This window comes from Mastigoproctus giganteus, chromosome 8, assembly GCF_048544385.1.
Source record: "Mastigoproctus giganteus isolate SK-2022 chromosome 8, ASM4854438v1, whole genome shotgun sequence".
Classification (NCBI taxonomy): domain Eukaryota; kingdom Metazoa; phylum Arthropoda; class Arachnida; order Uropygi; family Thelyphonidae; genus Mastigoproctus; species Mastigoproctus giganteus.
The window spans coordinates 149,404,414-149,422,240 of record NC_143582.1 but is presented as its reverse complement, the minus strand read 5'-3'; the positions used below and the strand labels follow the sequence as shown (position 1 = coordinate 149,422,240).

General features: G+C 39.1%; 1 protein-coding gene across 1 annotated transcript in view; it reads right to left on the bottom strand.

The window, feature by feature from the left end:
- PNPase (polyribonucleotide nucleotidyltransferase 1) overlaps positions 1–17,827 on the bottom strand; it is a 389,999-nt gene that overhangs the window by 272,907 nt on the left and 99,265 nt on the right. The gene's annotated exons all lie outside the window — the stretch shown is intronic.

Here is a 17,827-nt window from a genome sequence, read left to right as displayed (position 1 = left end):
GTAGGGTCATTTGACTGGTCTTCTGCTTTTGTCTCAACTTTCTTCTGATCAGACTTAAGGCACTGAATAACTCTGCATCAGTATCATCTGTAGCTTTGAAAAAACACCGAAGGTTCTCTACACTGTCAACAGCTGCTCCATATGATGGAGGCTGAATGGAGTTTTCTTTGTCTACTTCTTCTTCACTTTCTTCACCTTCTACTCGGATAGTTTCTACAATGCCTTCTGTTGTAAGAGCTCCCGAAGTTATGACATGATCATCTACATGCTCCCAACTCTCGACGTTTGGAAGTTGATTCAAATACTCTGGACTCCTTTTTGGCAACTACTCAGATAACGGAATATGATCTTCCTCGCCAGTAACGTTATCTTGCTTTGACTGAAATCCAGGCCTCTTGAAACAGTTTTGAATGCAACTTTGTGAAATGCATTCCCACGCATCGCTCATAAAATGTATAGCATTGACAACTGAGATTTTCGTTTCAATTCCCTTGTCTATTCTGCCAATGAGCAAAAGGACCAAGTTTCAACGAACGTGAGCTTTGAAACTTCTGATCACACCTTGATTCATTGGTTGTAGCACTGCAGTAGTGTTTGGAGACAAAAAAACAAGCATTGTGTGACTTAGATTGTTGACTTTCTGTGGATGTGCAGGAGTTATCTACAACAAGTATAATTTTGCATTTTTTTTTGTACGAAGATCTTTGTCCCACTTTTTGAGGTAATGTGTGAAAATATCTGAAGTTATCCAAGCTTTTCTATTCAATGTATAAGCCACTGGAAGTTGTTTCACATTCTTGAAGCATCTTGGTTTGGGAGACTTTCCAATCACCAGAAGCCTTCTTTTATCTGTTCCAGACACATTCGCGCAGATAGCCACTGTAAGTCTATTCTTCGACAACTTTCCTCCAATGCAATTTTTGCCCTGGAATTTCCAAGTTTGGTCAGGAGTGCCATTATAGAAAATTCCAGCTTCATCCATATTGTAGATGTCATCATCACTGTAGCCTTCAGAATGAAGCGACCACACATCAGTCATCCATGTAGATGTTATCTCTATGTCCACAGCCGATGCTTCTCTACTGATTTTGCCATAGCAAATTTTATGCCAATTCTTAAAATGATCAAGCCACCCATTTTAGCAACAAAATCCTGCATAGTTGAAAAGCCGTGCAAGTTCTTCTGCTTTAGCCTTTAAGATTGGTCCACTTAGGGGTAAACAGGCATTTCTTTGTGTTGTGAACCATTTTAGGAGAGCACGATCAACGTCATCTTTGTCGCATTTCTTGAGTCTCTTTGCATTTGTTACGTTGTCATCGCAGGCCTTCAACACTGCATCTCTATTTTTCCACTGTGTTGAAAGTCCGTACTTCTTGCATATCTCTATGTTCTTCTGACCAGTCTGCAGTTCTTCAATAATTTTGGCTTTTTCCTTCACCGATAATGCTTTTCTCTTCGACATTTTCGGGCTCCAAGATTGAAATTAAGTTTCTCTTACTGTCCTTTAGAAGTGAGAATAGAGTTCGTCCTTAAAAGGACAGTTTATAAAATTTTCTGAAAAATCCACTATCCGAAACAATCAGCATCAAAGCAGCGAATGAATCTAAGCTCTCCGGAGGTTTGCTTTTATCTATTCAGCAGCGGCCATCGATTGGTCATTGGAAAAGGAATGGGGTGTGTTTTACAGCTCGCTGATTGGTTTGGTGATGTCACAATAGCTAGCTGCTGTAGAGAGTTTAGAAGAATTCACTGCTTTGACGTTGATCGTTCTAGACAGCGGATTTCACAGGCAATTTTATGAACTTTCTTTGGAAGGCCAAATAGGAACTTTCTCCTCATTTGTAAAGGATGACAAGAAGCACTTGGTTTGCTGCACATGGCAGTATGTTCCTTCTTTATATCCGGGATGCATTCATTATATCTGAATCGAATGCTATAAGACCAAACAAAATATTTCAGTTTACTCATTGTATCCGGGAACTCGTTGTAAGCAGGCTCGTTATAAACAAGTTTAACTGTATATATATATATATACATATACCCAGTCAGTTCTGCTATAACGCAGTACATGTGTTCCTAAAGATCTCCGCGTTATGGCATTTTGCACATTAAAAACAACAAGGCTTATGGGAAAATTTGGGATGGGGCAGAGCACTCAAAAAAATGTTCAGTGTGGTAAGTAAAACATTAAAAAAATGTTAGAAACCCAACAATAAAATTGCTAACACAGGTTTAAACATCTTAAATTTCTAATAAATACAAAATTATTACAGTAAATATAGCACTGTAATATATACAAACTAATTAATATTTCTGTTCCCTGACGTTTTTTTTTGGATTGTAAAATTTAAAACTAAAAAAGATAAGCAATCAATAGTGACGAATACAGTACGCACAAATTGCACTCGTGAGATACAGAGTAACAAGTTTACAAAGAGCTTAAAAAATAGGAATGAAGAGAAGATTCTGAAATTTTAGTTATGATTTTTATACGATTGAAGATACCATGGAAGGGGAAACACATTTCACCATAATAAAGTAAAAACCCACAGAATTCCAGCTATCGGTATTACCGTAAATGCAATTAGATTGAGTTTACTACCTGTTTATAATTAGATTGCACTAACAGAAAAGCCCAATAAACCGGGAACTGCAAATTGTTTTTATTGCTTAATGGTAGTAACCTCCGGAAATGTGCTCCTCTGCTCACGCTATCACGGCCTTATGAAATTTCTGTTCGAACTGCAAAATGTGAGCTCCCGAAAACACGAGTTGGCCTACGATATCTTGTGAATACAGCAAATGAAAAAACAGTGTGTCTCCAGCCAATATAACTACAGTAAATGGGAAATACAGCTAAATATCACACATTTGATATTTAGTTTTTTAAGTTTCATAAGCTTTTTTGTATTACTGCACAGGTTGCTATGTTTTGCTTGGTGCCAGGTTTTGGATTCACCTGATGTTACTCACAGATGAAATTGCGCATGAACCGACGCGAAAATCACATTATACCGACATTGTTCCCTAATATATCAGTCATGTTGGAGCAAATTCGCATTGCCAAAATGCATGTTATAGCAGAACTGACTGTATATATATATATATAAAAAAAAATGGATAAGTGTTGAAAAAAAAAAAAAAAGTGAATACAACTAAAACAAATTAAGAAAATCAGGAGGGGGGGGGGAGAGAGAGAGAGAGAGAGAGAGAATTGAGAAAAAGAGTACCATGGAAAGAATATATACTAAAATTTTGAAACATTTTAAATAAAAGGCAAACATAGCCTAAATTTGCAAGCCACGAACAAATTTAGACTGGTGACCTCTTGATAATGCCAAGGCCATATAATGTGAAATATCACAAAGATGGTGCCACTAACTAACCACAACAAAACAAATAAATGAAACAACTAAAAACAGAACAGACAATCAGAGTGCTATCTCATCAGAAGACCACAGGACAACAGTTGTGAAAATTACTGCATTTAAAACATTATAAAAAAATTCATGCAGCAACTGACAAAATATCATCAGCCCACTGATGCAATAGACCTACAGAATGCTGGCCCTAGTGCAGTAAAGAAATAAAAACAAGGCAACATAAGCAGTTACACAAAGCAAACCCAAACTGCCAACAAAAGAATGAAGTCTAAATAAGCAACTAAAAATAAACAGAATACAGAACGTGCCCCCAATGTGCTTTAGTTGCATTCACTTTCTGCAGTGCTTATCCATCTTACTATCCTGCATGCTGCTGGTTATGCTAACGAAACCTCTTAAGATTGCCATTCTTTATTTCCTTTGTCCCTTTTACCGCTCCAATTTGTACAGCAGTCTTCCATTTGCAACAGTATCAAAAGCTTTCCTGAAATCCAAGTATATGATATCAAAATTATTTCTTGCATCCAGTTGCTTTGTGACATTCTTGTCTGACAAATTGGTCAGACAAGACTTCCCCTTAACAAATGCATGCTGTGTCTGAACTATTGCTGCTGTCTTGTATAGGTGATCATGTATCACATCTTTAACCAGTGACTCCATTATTTTCCCTGGAACAGAAGTTAAACTAATAGGTCTATAATTATTTGTGTCACACTTTGAACCCCCTTTGTGAATTGGGGATACATTTGCACATCTCCAGTCCATGGGGACCTCCCCTGACCCTAAGGATGCTCTCATAATTACGGCTAAGGGTTTGCTTATGTCGCTTGCTGCCTCCTTCATTATAACTGGATAGTTGTTAATTATTGGAATAAGTTAGCTCTGTGGGTCTTGCAGACTGATAGCTTGGGAAAATTCTCAAAGATCAGCTGAACCTATGTGAGGAGGGGAAACATATGGGGGATGAGTACAGCAAAAGCCTGTGACTTCCTTGCACTAAATGACTAATAGTGGTCCTGCAGCTACTACTTTCTTCTCCTCACATATGACCCTACAGCAAGCAAGGACATTATGAATTATAAAGAAATCTTGGAAAAGCATGTAATGTTGGGTCTTGTTTTTGAAATATTTCCAATGCCCGCTCAGAGAGAGTGAATAAAACCTTTAGCCATATCCTTGCAACAGAACCTTTTGGGTTTTTATGTAACCTCTTTCACCTGATTGATTTCATCTTCTTGCTGTTGTAACAGAAGTTGAAGCAATTGTTGTTTGGTAAGCTCTTTCTGTATGGCTCTCAGATAAATTCCTGAACCTCAGTTCCATTATCTAAATTCAGCTGTTTACCAATTTTCACCAGGCTCTTTGTTAGCTTCAACACTTTCTTCAAATCCCATAGTTTACAGTCTTTAAAATGTTATAGTCTTCCAAAAACTTTCTTAATGTCACCCATCTACCTCTTTCTGTTGCCCTCACAGTATGTCGAAATGTTAAACTGAGACAGCAGGCCTTAAATGTCGTTATACCTTAGTCCACAGGCTGGATGAGGGATATCATGTTAAGTGGCTAAAAATAACTTTGATTTCAGGATGGAGGTCATCAAGTACAGGGAAATGTCCAGAGCATTATCAATCACCAACAAGCAATGTCTTGCTATTAGAGTATATTTCATATTTCCATATCTGATGGAAATTGTTTGAAAAACATCCTCAAAAATTGACTGTTATCAATTTTTAGCATTAGACTTCCAACATACTGGAAGATTAGTTCTGCACGCTCCTTTGAAGGCCCTTGGAGTCTGAATAGTAGACTAAAGGTTTAAGTTTTGCATTACCATTCAGCAGGAATGCTTCCTTGCCTTTAGATAGCTTAAAACCAGACATACTTTTCTAGTTTTTTGGAAATGTATGTTCTTTCAGCCATTCTTTTCCAATATAGACCCATTTTGTCTATACTGAAAATTTGGTATGCATCACAGTCCCAGGAAAACTCTTGCTGCAATATTTTTAGCCTTAAACATCATAAACCAATGATGACTAGTAATCAATGTTCCTTTGCTGGATGTTTCACTTAATTTAGTCTTAACATCACAGAGATTTAAAGCCATTCCCTGGATTAATTTAAGGCATATCAGCATGCATTTCCTCTTCTAATCTTGATGACTTTGATCTCTTCGATGACTCAATTCTTCTAATTTCTAACAATATTATATAATTCTACGATTTCATTTTGCATCATAGACTATAAATAAACTAGAAATGTTGTCTTGCTGTAATATTTGTATACTTCATTGGTACAGAGCCTTTAATATGTTGCAAACAAATAAATACATGGGCTGTGTTAGGGTAACTAAGAGTAGGAACAGGTGCATGTATACGTCCATGTACACCAATGCTAGAAGTATAGTTAATAAATTTGATGAGTTTGAAGTGCTGGTCAAGACATCAGAAGCAGATATTGTTGGGATATCAGAGACATGGTGTCACACAGATATAAGCAGTCTAGAATTGGAATTTGGGAAGTACAGTGTGTACAGAAAGGATAGACAGCACAGGAAGGGAGGAGAGGTTATGCTGTTAGTTAAGATACAAATAAAATCTAAGGAGAAGCACCCAATTGACATTGGTAGACAATGCAATGTTGAGTCAGTGTGGTGTGACATAAGCACTGGGAAAGGGAAAATGAGAGTAGGTGTGTGTTATAGACCTAACAAATCTGATGAGTACAATGAGCAATTCTTCAGAGAAATAGAGTAGGCCAGTAAATCAGAATGTCTTATAATGGGGATTTTAACTCTCCAGATATTGAGTGGAACTTGTGGTTGGTCACTTGCACACTAGCAAGACTTTTGTGGAATTAGTGGATGACAGTTTTCTATAGCAACATGTTTGAGAGGCAACCAGAGGGAGAAATACTCTTGAGCTGATTAGTATTAGTATTTCTGCAATAAGGCCTCTAAGGTTAGGATTATTCATACCACAAATTTAAACATATACACCAACCATTTATAACTGATTTAATAATAAAATAAAAAAAAATGATACAAAAGACTGTAAAATAATATTTACAAAAAATATGATTATTTACAAAAAACTAATTTACAACAAAAATAAAATAAAATAAAATAAGTTAAAATGCATTAAAATATAAATTTAAAATCGATAAAAACACTATTAAAGCTTTTGGAGGTGTCTGCCTCCTTCCTCAGCAATAATGAATATTTAAGCGACACATCCTTAAGTACCAGGTTCACGGCACACGTGGATGACCAGGCGCATACTTGGTATTCCTTTCACTTGTACCAGAACCAGAAGTGGTCTGGGGACGGGGAAAACTAAAACGTTTATCTCTGGCAAAAACCACCGCCTCAAAAAGGGGCTGAAGCCTAATTCCCCTGTCTCTGTTTGCTATTGTTGCCAGAGGATCCAATCCACAGACTTTCCAGCCACTTGCTGTCCCAGAATCTATGCGCCCGGTCAAGGATGACAGCGTTGTCGGGGGAGATCTGGTGTTGTTTTTCCCAATAGTGCTTGGCAATGGCGGATTTATTGAGCTCTGCGGTCTGTATCGCTCTTGAATGTTCCCCCAGACGGTCCTTGAGATGCCGTCCTGTCTCCCCCAAGTAACATTCCCCACAATCCGGGCATGTGATCTCATATACGACCCCACTACTAGAATCTCTAGTAATGGGGGTCTTTGACCTGTGACACTACTGTGTGCAACCTCCTGCCAGGGAGCTGCACACAGCGTGTCTGAAAATCGCGAAGCATCCTCGCAATGCGATCCGACAGGCCCGGATAGTAGGGAACATACACTGTGGTAAACGGTACAGGCGGAACTACCCGATTGGGCTCTTCCTCTCTATTATATTTATCAATGACCTTCTGGGGGTACCCGCACGCCATAACATCTGTCATTATTTGCCTAATTTCCTTCTCCCCCTCCTCAGAGGTGCTGAAATGTGTCCTCACCCTACCCAAAAGTGCTCTGGCCACACTATTTTTATGTTGGGCAGTCCGTGCCATCCTATAATGTGTGTACTGGCCCCTACACATTGGTTTCCTATAAACCTTAGTTCTAAGTCTGGGGCCTTCCCTATATACCATAATGTCCAGAAATGGGAGGGTACCATCTATTTCTACTTCCGAGGTGAATTTTATAAAGGGGGAAAACCATTGAGAAACAAGACCACATCTTCCTCTCTCCCCTTCTTTACAATAGTAAACGTGTCATCAACATATCGTTTCCACTTACGCATAGGGAACTCCAATCTAGAAAAAACCCTATTATTAGAAGAAAGCACTAGAAGAACTTAAACGGAACGAAGATATTATAATCCTACCAGCAGACAAAGGCAGATCGACGGTGGTATTAAGCAAGGAAGATTACCACAAGAAAGTGTTAGACTTATTAGGTGATAGTGGTACTTATAAGATTATCCATAGAAACCCCTTGGCTAGCTTAGAACAGCGTGTAAATAAGATGCTACTTTCCTGGCTAAAAATGGAAAAGATTCCAAAGTACAAGTATTGGAATGCAACAGGGTGTCGGCTGCCCAGATTTTATGGGTTACCTAAGACGCATAAGGAGAATGTTCCATTACAGCCCATAGTTTCCTTCATTGGTAGCCCTACATATGCTCTATCTAAATATCTGGCGTAGGTGATTTCTCCGGTTGTGGGTCGGTCTGCGTTGGTTATTGGAGATAGTGTGGAATTTGTGAACTTTGTAAGGAGTCAAGATATCGGAGAGGATGAGATGATGTCATTAGATGTCATATCATTATTCACATGTATCCCCATAGCACATGGGGTAGAATGTGTGAAGTTGGCTTTACAGAAGGATAATACCTTAACTGCTAGATCCCACCTAAACATAGAAGATATATGTTGTGCTGTTGAATTATGTCTTTCCAGTACAACCTTGGTTTTCCAAGGAGTGATGTATAAACAGGTTTACGGCACAGCCATGGGTTCTCCAATCAGCGGCATTGTTGCAAATCTGGCTATGGAGGAACTAGAGAATAGGGTTTTTGCGAGATTGGAGTTCCCTATGCGTAAGTGGAAATGATATGTTGATGACACGTTTACTATTGTAAAGAAGGGGAAGGAGGAAGATGTGGTCTCGTTTCTCAATGGTTTTTCCCCCTTTATAAAATTCGCCTCTGAGGTAGAAATGGATGGTACCCTCCCATTTCTGGACATTATGGTATATAGGGAAGGCCCAAGACTTAGAACTAAGGTTTATAGGAAACCAATGTGTAGGGTCCAGTACACACATTATAGGATGGCACAGACTGCCCAACATAAAAATAGTGTGGCCAGAGCACTTTTGGGTAGGGTGAGGACACATTGCAGCACCTCTGAGGAGGGGGAGAAGGAAATTAGGCAAATAATGACGGATCTTATGAGGTGCGGTTACCCCCAGAGGGTCATTGATAAATATAATAGAAAGGAAGAGCCCAATCGGGTAGTTCCGCCTGTACCGCTTACCACAGTGTATGTTCCCTACTATCCGGGCCTGTCGGATAGCATTGCGAGGATGCTTCGCGATTTTCAGACATGCTGTGTGCAGCTCCCGGGCCGGAGGTTGCACACAGTAGTATCACAGGTCAAAGACCCCATTACTAAGGATTCTAGTAGTGGGGTCGTATATGAGATCACATGCCTGGATTGTGGGGAATGTTATGTGGGGGAGACAGGACGGCATCTCAAGGACCGTCTGGGGGAACATTCAAGAGCAATACGGACTGCAGAGCTCAATAAATCCACCATTGCTGAGCACTATTGGGAAAAACAACACCAGATCTTCCCCGACAACGCTGTCATCCTTGACCGGGCACATAGATTCTGTGGATTGGATCCTCTGGCAACAATAGCATGAACAGAGACAGGGGAGTTAGGCTTCACCCCTTTTTGAGGTGGTGGTTTTTGCCAGAGATAAACGTTTTAGTTTTCCACTTCCCCAGACCACTTCCAGTTCTGATACAAGTGAAAGGAATGCCGAGTATGCGCCTGGTCATCCACGTGTGCCGTGAACCTGGTACTTAAGGATGTGTCGCTTAAATATTCATTATTGCTGAGGAAGGAGGCAGACACCTCCGAAAGCTTTAATAGTGTTTTTTTCGATTTTAAATTTATATTTTAATGCATTTTAACTTATTTACTTATTTTATTTTATTTTTGTTGTAAATTAGTTTTTTGTAAATAATCATATTTTTGTAAATATTATTTTACAGTCTTTTGTATCATTTTATTTTATTTTATTTTATTATTAATTCAGTTATAAATGGTTGGTGTATATGTTTAAATTTGTAGTATTATTTTTGTAATGGCTGCATGGTGCAAGAAAGCCAATGGCTTATGCTGCACAAGCAAAAAAAAAAAAATCACAAACAAAACAATGATAAAAAAAAATAATAATAAATAAAATAAAATAAAATAAAATAAAAAATAATAATTAATAAAAAAAAGGAAATTAAACCTATTATCCTATGCACTTCCCTGACCTTTGGGGTCAGGGAAGTGCATAGGATGACCTTAGTATCCAGATGACCTTTGAATTTCCCCAAACTGTCAGCCTCTACCACCAATGTGGGCAACTTATTCCAGTAATTTATAACTCGCTGGCTAAAATAAAACTTCCTGCAGTCCAATCTAAACATTTCTCCCCGGAACTTGAATTTATGTCCCCCCAGTTCTAGCATCATTTATAATCTTGAAAATTTCGTCCTCATTCATTTTACTGATGCCTCTCAGAGCCTTAAACACCTCAATCAAATCACCTCTAAGGTGTCTAGTTTCCAAACTCTGCAACCCACATATTCGAAGTATTTCTTCATAAGGACGCCCTTTTGCCAATCTCACCAGGCGAGTGACCCGTCTTTGCACCCTTTCAAGAAGCTCGACATCTTTCTTTAGGTGCGGTCTCCATACTTGAACACAGTATTCCAAGTGTGGTCTAACAAAATCCTTATATAATGGGATTATCACGTCCCTATCTCTACTTGCAAAATTTCGATAGATCATCGATAGGACACCATGGGCTTTCCTTGCAACATGTTTACAATGCTCAGAGAATTTCATGTCTGACAGTATCGTAAGACCCAAGTCCCTTTCCTCCAATACTGGGTTTAGTTGAACTCCACCAAGTGAATAAGTTATTTTGGGATTACTGTTTCCCAGGTGTAATACCTTACACTTTGTTGGATTAAAGCATAGCTGCCATTTTTCTGACCATTCCTGAAGTCTATCTAGGTCTCTCTGAAGAAGCTCAGCTTGACAGTGATCATTAACTACTCTACCAATTTTAACATCATCAAATTTAGACATCACGCCCTCTATCCCTTCATCGATGTTGTTTATGAAAATTAAAAACAACAGTGGTCCTAATACTGATCCTTGGGGAACCCCACTTCTTACCTCAACCCAATCTGAGGAATAGCCATTTATCACAACCCTCTGCCTCCTGCTTTGAAGCCATCCATCTAAGGATTTTCCCAGTGATTCCGACCTGTTCCAGCTTATAAAGCAACCACTCATGTGGGACTGAGTCAAAAGCTTTGCTGAAATCTAAATAAACAATGTCTAAATTATTCCCTAAATCCAGACCGTGAGTAACCCTTTCGAAATAGCGAACCAGATTTGTTAAACATGATTTTCCCTTTACAAAACCATGCTGAGTATCCTTGAGCATTTCAATTCTATCCAAATGATCCTGAATTCCACCCTTGATTATTGCCTCCATGATTTTCCCTACCACTGAAGTCAGACTGACAGGTCGATAATTTCCCACTTCACTCTTAGAGCCACCCTTATGTATGGGAGATACATTGGCACTTTTCCAATCCAAGGGAATCTCCCCAGAGTCTAGTGATGCTCGCATAATTAGCCTCAATGGTTCAATGCACTCACTTGATTATTCATGCATTAAGAACTTGCAGATAAAGGAATCAGTGGGTGACAGTGATCACAGTGTACTGATGTGAGATTTACTTAAAGACGTAACTACCATCAAGGGTAAAGGGAAGGGCTTTTACTTTCATAAAGGTGACTAGTGGTCGCAGATAGTTTTAAATTCTATACAGTGGGATCAACTAAGGATGTTACCAACAGTGAATTCTAAATGGGAAGCCTTCAGGTACTTAATCTTGGAGGTTACTAGGCTTTTCATACCAACTAAGAAATACTGTTCAAGGTTTAGGCCTAAATGGATATCAGATGATTTAATGAGACTCATGGCAGAGAAGAAAAATGCACAGGATGCATATAAATTATCATGTAACACAGAAGCCTATGGCATATATAAACTAGTCTGTAATCGTCACAAAGGAGGTTAGGCAGGCGAAGGCAGATTACAAGAAATCTTTGGCAAAGTATGCAAAGAATAAGAGCAAAGAATTCTTTACTTATGTAAACTCTAGAAGGAAAGGGTTGGTTGGTTGGTTGGTTATTAGGATTTTTATGACGCATCAGCATTTAAGGCTATAGTGCACCAAAGAAGGAAAGGGATGAATCAGATTGGTCCACTTAACACAGATGGTTTGACTATTGATGATCATGCTCAGGTAGCTAATAAACTGAATGAGTATTTTGAATCTACATTCACACATGAGGAGTTATTCAAGGAGGGGAATGCCAGAAGCTTATCAAACTCTAACAGGGGGCTAAGTGATTTTGTAATAACTGAGAACAAAGTGAGGAGAATTTGTTGAAGTTGAATATAAGGAAGGCACCTGGGGTGGATGGGATCTATTCAGATATATTAAAGGAGGCAGCAAAGGAAGTAAGAAAACCCTTAGCGATAATTATGAGAGCTTCCTTAGCATCAGGGAAGGTCCCAATGGACTGGAGATGGGCAAATGTATCCCCAATTCACAAAGGAGGTACAAAATGAGACACAAGTAGCTATAGAACTGATAGTTTAACTTGTGTTCCAGGAAAAATTATGGAGTCACTGATTAAAGAAACATTGTAGAATCATCTAGACAAGACTGCAGTAGTAGTTAAGAAATAGAATGGGTTTGTTAAAGGGAGGTCTTGTTTGACCAATTTTATTGGATACTATGATGCGGTCATAAAGGAACTGGATGAAAAAAATAATTCTGATACCATATACTTGGATTTCAGGAAAGTTTTTGATACTGAGGGAGAAATACTTTGGGAAGTACAATGTGTACAGAAAGAATAGACAGCACAGGAAGGGAGGAGAGATTATGCTGTTAAGTTAAGATACAAATAAAATCTAAGGAGGAGCACCCAACTGACATTGGTACACAATGCAATATTGAGTCAGTGTAGTGTGACATAAGTACTGGGAAAGAGAAAATGAGAGTAGGTGCGTGAAGGAAGTTTAACCTTGACAAATGAAGTACTTTGCATTTGTCAATGTTAAACTTCAGTTGCCACTTCTCAGCCCATCTGCCAAAGTTTTCTAGATCCTGTTGCAGTAGCATACTGTCTTTACTGTATGCTACTGCAACAGATGCAACAGGCATACTGACATTAACAACCCTGCCAACTTTTGTATCATCTGCAAACTTGGACATTAAGCCTGAAATACCTTCATCGATATCATCAATAAATACACAAAACAACGATGGGTCCAGCACGAACCCTGGGGTACTCCGCTAATGTTATTTTCCCAGGAACAGAAGTTAAACTAACAGGTCTATAATTATTTCTCTCACCCTTTGAAACCCCATTGTGAATTAGGAATATATTTGCACATCTCCAGTCCATGGGGACCTCTCCTGACTCTAAGGCTATAGTGCACCAGGTTGCTAAGGATGCCCTCATAATTATGGCTAAGGGTTTGCTTACCTACGTGCTGCCTCCTTTATTATAACTGGATAGATTTCATCTGCCCCTGGTGCCTTTTTTATGCTGAAATTCAACAATTTCTCCTCCACTTTGCACTCCATTATTACAAAATCATTTAGCTCCCTGTTTAGAGTTTAATAAACTTCTTTCCTCCCCTTCCTTACAGAATTCCTCCTGTGTGAATGTAGATGAAAATACTCATTTGTCAGCTATCTGAGCAGGATCATCAACAGTCAAACCACCAACATCAAGTGGACCAATCTGATTCATCACCTTCCTTCTAGAGTTTACATAAGTAAAGAAGTCTTTGTTGTTTTTCTTTGTATCTTTTGCCAAGGATTTCTCATAATCAGGCTTTGCTTGCCTAACCTCCTTTGCAACTTGATTACAGACTAGCTTATATCTGCCATAGGCCTCTGTGTGACCTGCTAATTTATTTGCATCCCACGCATTTTTCTTCTTTGCCACGAGCCTCATTAGTTCATCTAACATCCATTTTGGCCTAAATCTTGAACAGTATTTCTTAGTTGGTATGAAAAGCCTAGTAGCTTCCAAGATTAATTCCCTGAATGCCTCCCATTTAGAATTCACTGTTTTTAACATCATCAGTTGAGCCCACTGTATAGAATTCAAATACTATCTGAGACCATTGCACCTTTACGAAAATAAATCACTTCCCTCTGCCCTTGATGGTAGTTACATCTTTAAGTAAATCCCACATCAGTAGACTGTGATCACTGTCACCTAGTGGTTCCTTTATATGCAAATTCCTAATTTATGCATCATCACTGCTGATAATGAGATCAAGAGTATTACCCTCAACTCTGGTTGTCCGTCGAATATGTTGCTGTAGAAAACAATCCTCCAATAAATCCACAAAAGTCTTGCTAATGTGCGAGTTCCACAAGTTCCAGTCAATATCTGGAAATTTAAAATATCCCCCATTACAAGACATACTGATTTACTGGCCCACTATTTCTCTGCAGAATTGTTCGTTGTACTCATTAGGCCTAGAACACACTCCTACTCTCATTTTCCCTTTCCCAGTGTTTATGTCACACCAAACTGACCAAACATTGCACTGTCCACCCATGTCAACTGGATGCTCTTCCTTAGATTTTGTGTTTCTTAGCTAACAGCACAATCCCTCTTCCTTTCCTACTGTGTCTATCCTTTCTGTAGACATTGTACTCCCCAAATTCCAATTCTGCATTGCTTATATCTGCGTGACATCATGTCTCTGATATCCCAACATTCCTGATATCCCTGCTTTGATGTCTTGATCAGCACTTCAAATTTATTTACTATACTTCTAGCATTGGTGTACATGCAAGTATACATGCATCTGTACTTACTCTTAGTTACCCTAACACAGCCCATGTATTTACTTGTTCCATAATGACTTCCAGTAGCTCTTGAAATCACCAGCAACTTGCTCTCTAGGGTGTTTCTCATTACAAGCACAACGATATTTAGGATGTTAAGATTTTGAATTTTGTGGACGCATATAAAATTAAAAGAAACAAAACAAAGATATATCAGTCTGCATTTTAATAAAAATTCACTGATGTTTTACTGTTGAAAAGAAATTTGAACTATGTTTTTAACATTAACATTAAGAGTTAATGTTAACTCAGAAGGAGATAAAACTCCCAACACATCACTTGAAGTCCCCAGCAACTTGCTCTCTAGGCTGCTGCTTATTATCATAGAAGCAGTGCAAGAATCACTTTCGTCCTCTGCCTGCTACTAACATTAATCTTTTAGTCTGTGAATCCCCCAATCTAGCAATTTTCCAACCCATCTAACACTGCCTCGATAGCATCAGCAAATATTCTTGCACCCTTTCTATTTAAGTGTATCCTATCCCTGTAGAAGCAGTCTCTCCTGTTAGCAAGCACAGGTCACGCTGAAAAAAATTCTACCCCATGAGCCTTGCACAATCTCTCCAGGGCCGAATTGATTGACAAGGCTCTCATCATATACTCCTTCCTATCATGTCTGGGCAGAATTGCAGACACTTTCAAATTTAACCCTAACTCAAGACTTTTTTCCTGCATTGACCTGTACTTGTTAATTAAATCTGATGATCGCTTTCTCTTAAGGTTATTAGTGCCAATGTATACAACAATGTCATCTTTTGTGCCCTTAAAAGATGATATCTGCCGTACATCATCAACTTTTACCCCTGGCAGACATACCCTGGTCCTGTTCCACCTATCAAAGATGGTACAAAAGTTGGCAGAGTGGTTAATGACAGTCATCAGGGTGAATTGCTGAAACAAGATCTAGGAAAATTGGGTCATGGGTTGAGAAATGGCAATTAATATTGGCAAATACAAGCTACTGCATATGGGTAACAGTAACTGCAGAGTAACTTATCAACTGGGTGGTACTACATCCAGGGTAGTGGAGAATGAAAAGGACCAGGGTAATAGTGCAGTCAGACATGCAATTCCTGTCCCTATCCCTATCTGCTGCCAAGGATAGCTCATGGGATCTTGTCAATGATATACAGAAACTTTGCTAGCAGGGATAAGGAGATGATTATTCCTTTGTATAAGGCCACATCTTGAGTACTACCGTATTTCCCCATGTATAAGATGCACCTTAATTTTGGGGCCCGAAATTTGAAAAAAAAATTTATTACATAAAGTTATTGAACTCAAGTTTTATTCATCATAAAATTCATACAACTCATCACTGTCAAAATTCCCATCCATTAGCTTGTCCTCATCTGTGTATGATGACAAATCACTGTCTTCATATATTGCCTCGTCCTCAGTTCCATCTATAGCATTTGAATTGCCACACTTCTTAAATGACTTGACAACGATCTCAATCTTGATATTATCCCAGGATCTTTTCACCCAGGTACAAATTTCTCCTATAGTTGGTTTCTTCACTCTTCCTGCTGGTGTCAAATTGTCCCCAGAAGACTTCATCCATTGGTTCCATTCGTCTCTCATGTGAGCTTTGAAGGGTTTGTTAATGCTGACATCAAGTGGTTGGAGCTGGGATGTCAAGGTATGACGGCAAGTTTTGTTTTTTGCTCTGCAGCAATCTTCTTTGTATTTTTTGATATGTGTGCCTGAACTGATCAAGCACCAATAGGGCAAGTTTGCGTAAGAGCCCACCTGGTCTCCTGCTCCAAACTTTCTCAAACCAGATCTTCATCCCATCCTGATCCATCCAACCCTTGTCATTAACGTGGACAATCACTCCTCAATGAATGTCTTCTTTTGGCATTGTTTTGTGTTTGAAAATCAGCATAAGAGGCAGCTTGGTTTCGTCGGCACAACAAGCTAGAACAACTGTATAATGGCTCTTTTCATGTCCACTTGTCTTCACAGTTAGTTTTCACACCCTTCTAATCAACAGTTCTGTTACTTGGGACATCAAATTGAAGGGGGACTTTGTCCATATTTGCAATCTGTCCCAACTCAAGCTGATGTGTCTTCCGACATTGAATGACAAAACGATGAAATTCAAGGACCTTCTGCTCACAGCTTTCAGGCATCTTTTGGGCAAGTCTGGTGTGTGTATACATGCATAGTCCATTCCGTTTCATGAACCTGAAGCACAACTGTGTCCTCCTTTAAAATCAGTAACTTCTTTTTCATCAGAAATTCTTCTTGCCTCATGCTGAACCATCTTTGTGGACACAGGAATTCCAATTGCCCTTTGCTCCTCAATCTATATCTTCAATTCTCTCTTTAAATTAGGCCATTTTGCTGACTTGCCTCTAATGGCCTTCTTCTGCTGTGGCGTTTTCAGTAGGGTTTCTTCTTCCTGTAGCCAGTCTCGGATTGTTTTCTCAGTTGGAGGAGGACCAAACTTATGTTCAGCAGCACGATTTCCATTCACTTTTGCAAACTGGATCACTTTTATTCAGCACTGTACGAAAATCTTTTCTGAGCCATTTCTGGGCAGAACGTGGAAAAACGTAACCTAATATACCGGTAACAAGTGCGAAACAATGAGCGCAAAGACAAGTGCAAAAAAGTGGGAAATGAAAGTAAAAAAAAATCTACAACCACTGTATAAGATACAACCAGTTTTTATACCCCAAATTTTTCGAAAAAAGGTGCGTCTTATACATGGGGAAATACGGTATATACAGGCCTGGAGGCCTCACTTTAGGAAGGTTGTAGATCTTCTGGAACAGGTGCAGAGAAAGGCAACCAGACTGATGAAGGGAACAAAAGGGTGCTCTTACCTATCAAGGCTTCAGTTCTGCAAATTGCAGTCTTGAGAGTAGGCATCTGCAGGGAGATCTGTGTGAGGTGTTTGAAGCCTTGAATGGATCGAGTAAGCTGAATGTTAATGGCATTCTTCCACTTGCTGAGCCTATGCATGAGAAGACAAATTCAAATTGACGAAGGATGGGTGGAGGATAGGTGTGCAGAAGTTTGCCTTCAAGCCAGCAGATGGTTAATTGTTGGAACAGGCTTCCATCTGTTGTTGTGGAAGTGGATGGATTGAATAAATTCATGGAAAAACTAGACAAACATTTTGGAAGGTATGGATGGGGTGAACTGTGAAGGTTTTTTTTTTTTTTTTTTTTTGGCTGATGCTACACAAGCTTGCTTTCTTGCATCATACAAACATGGCCTTTCATTAAAT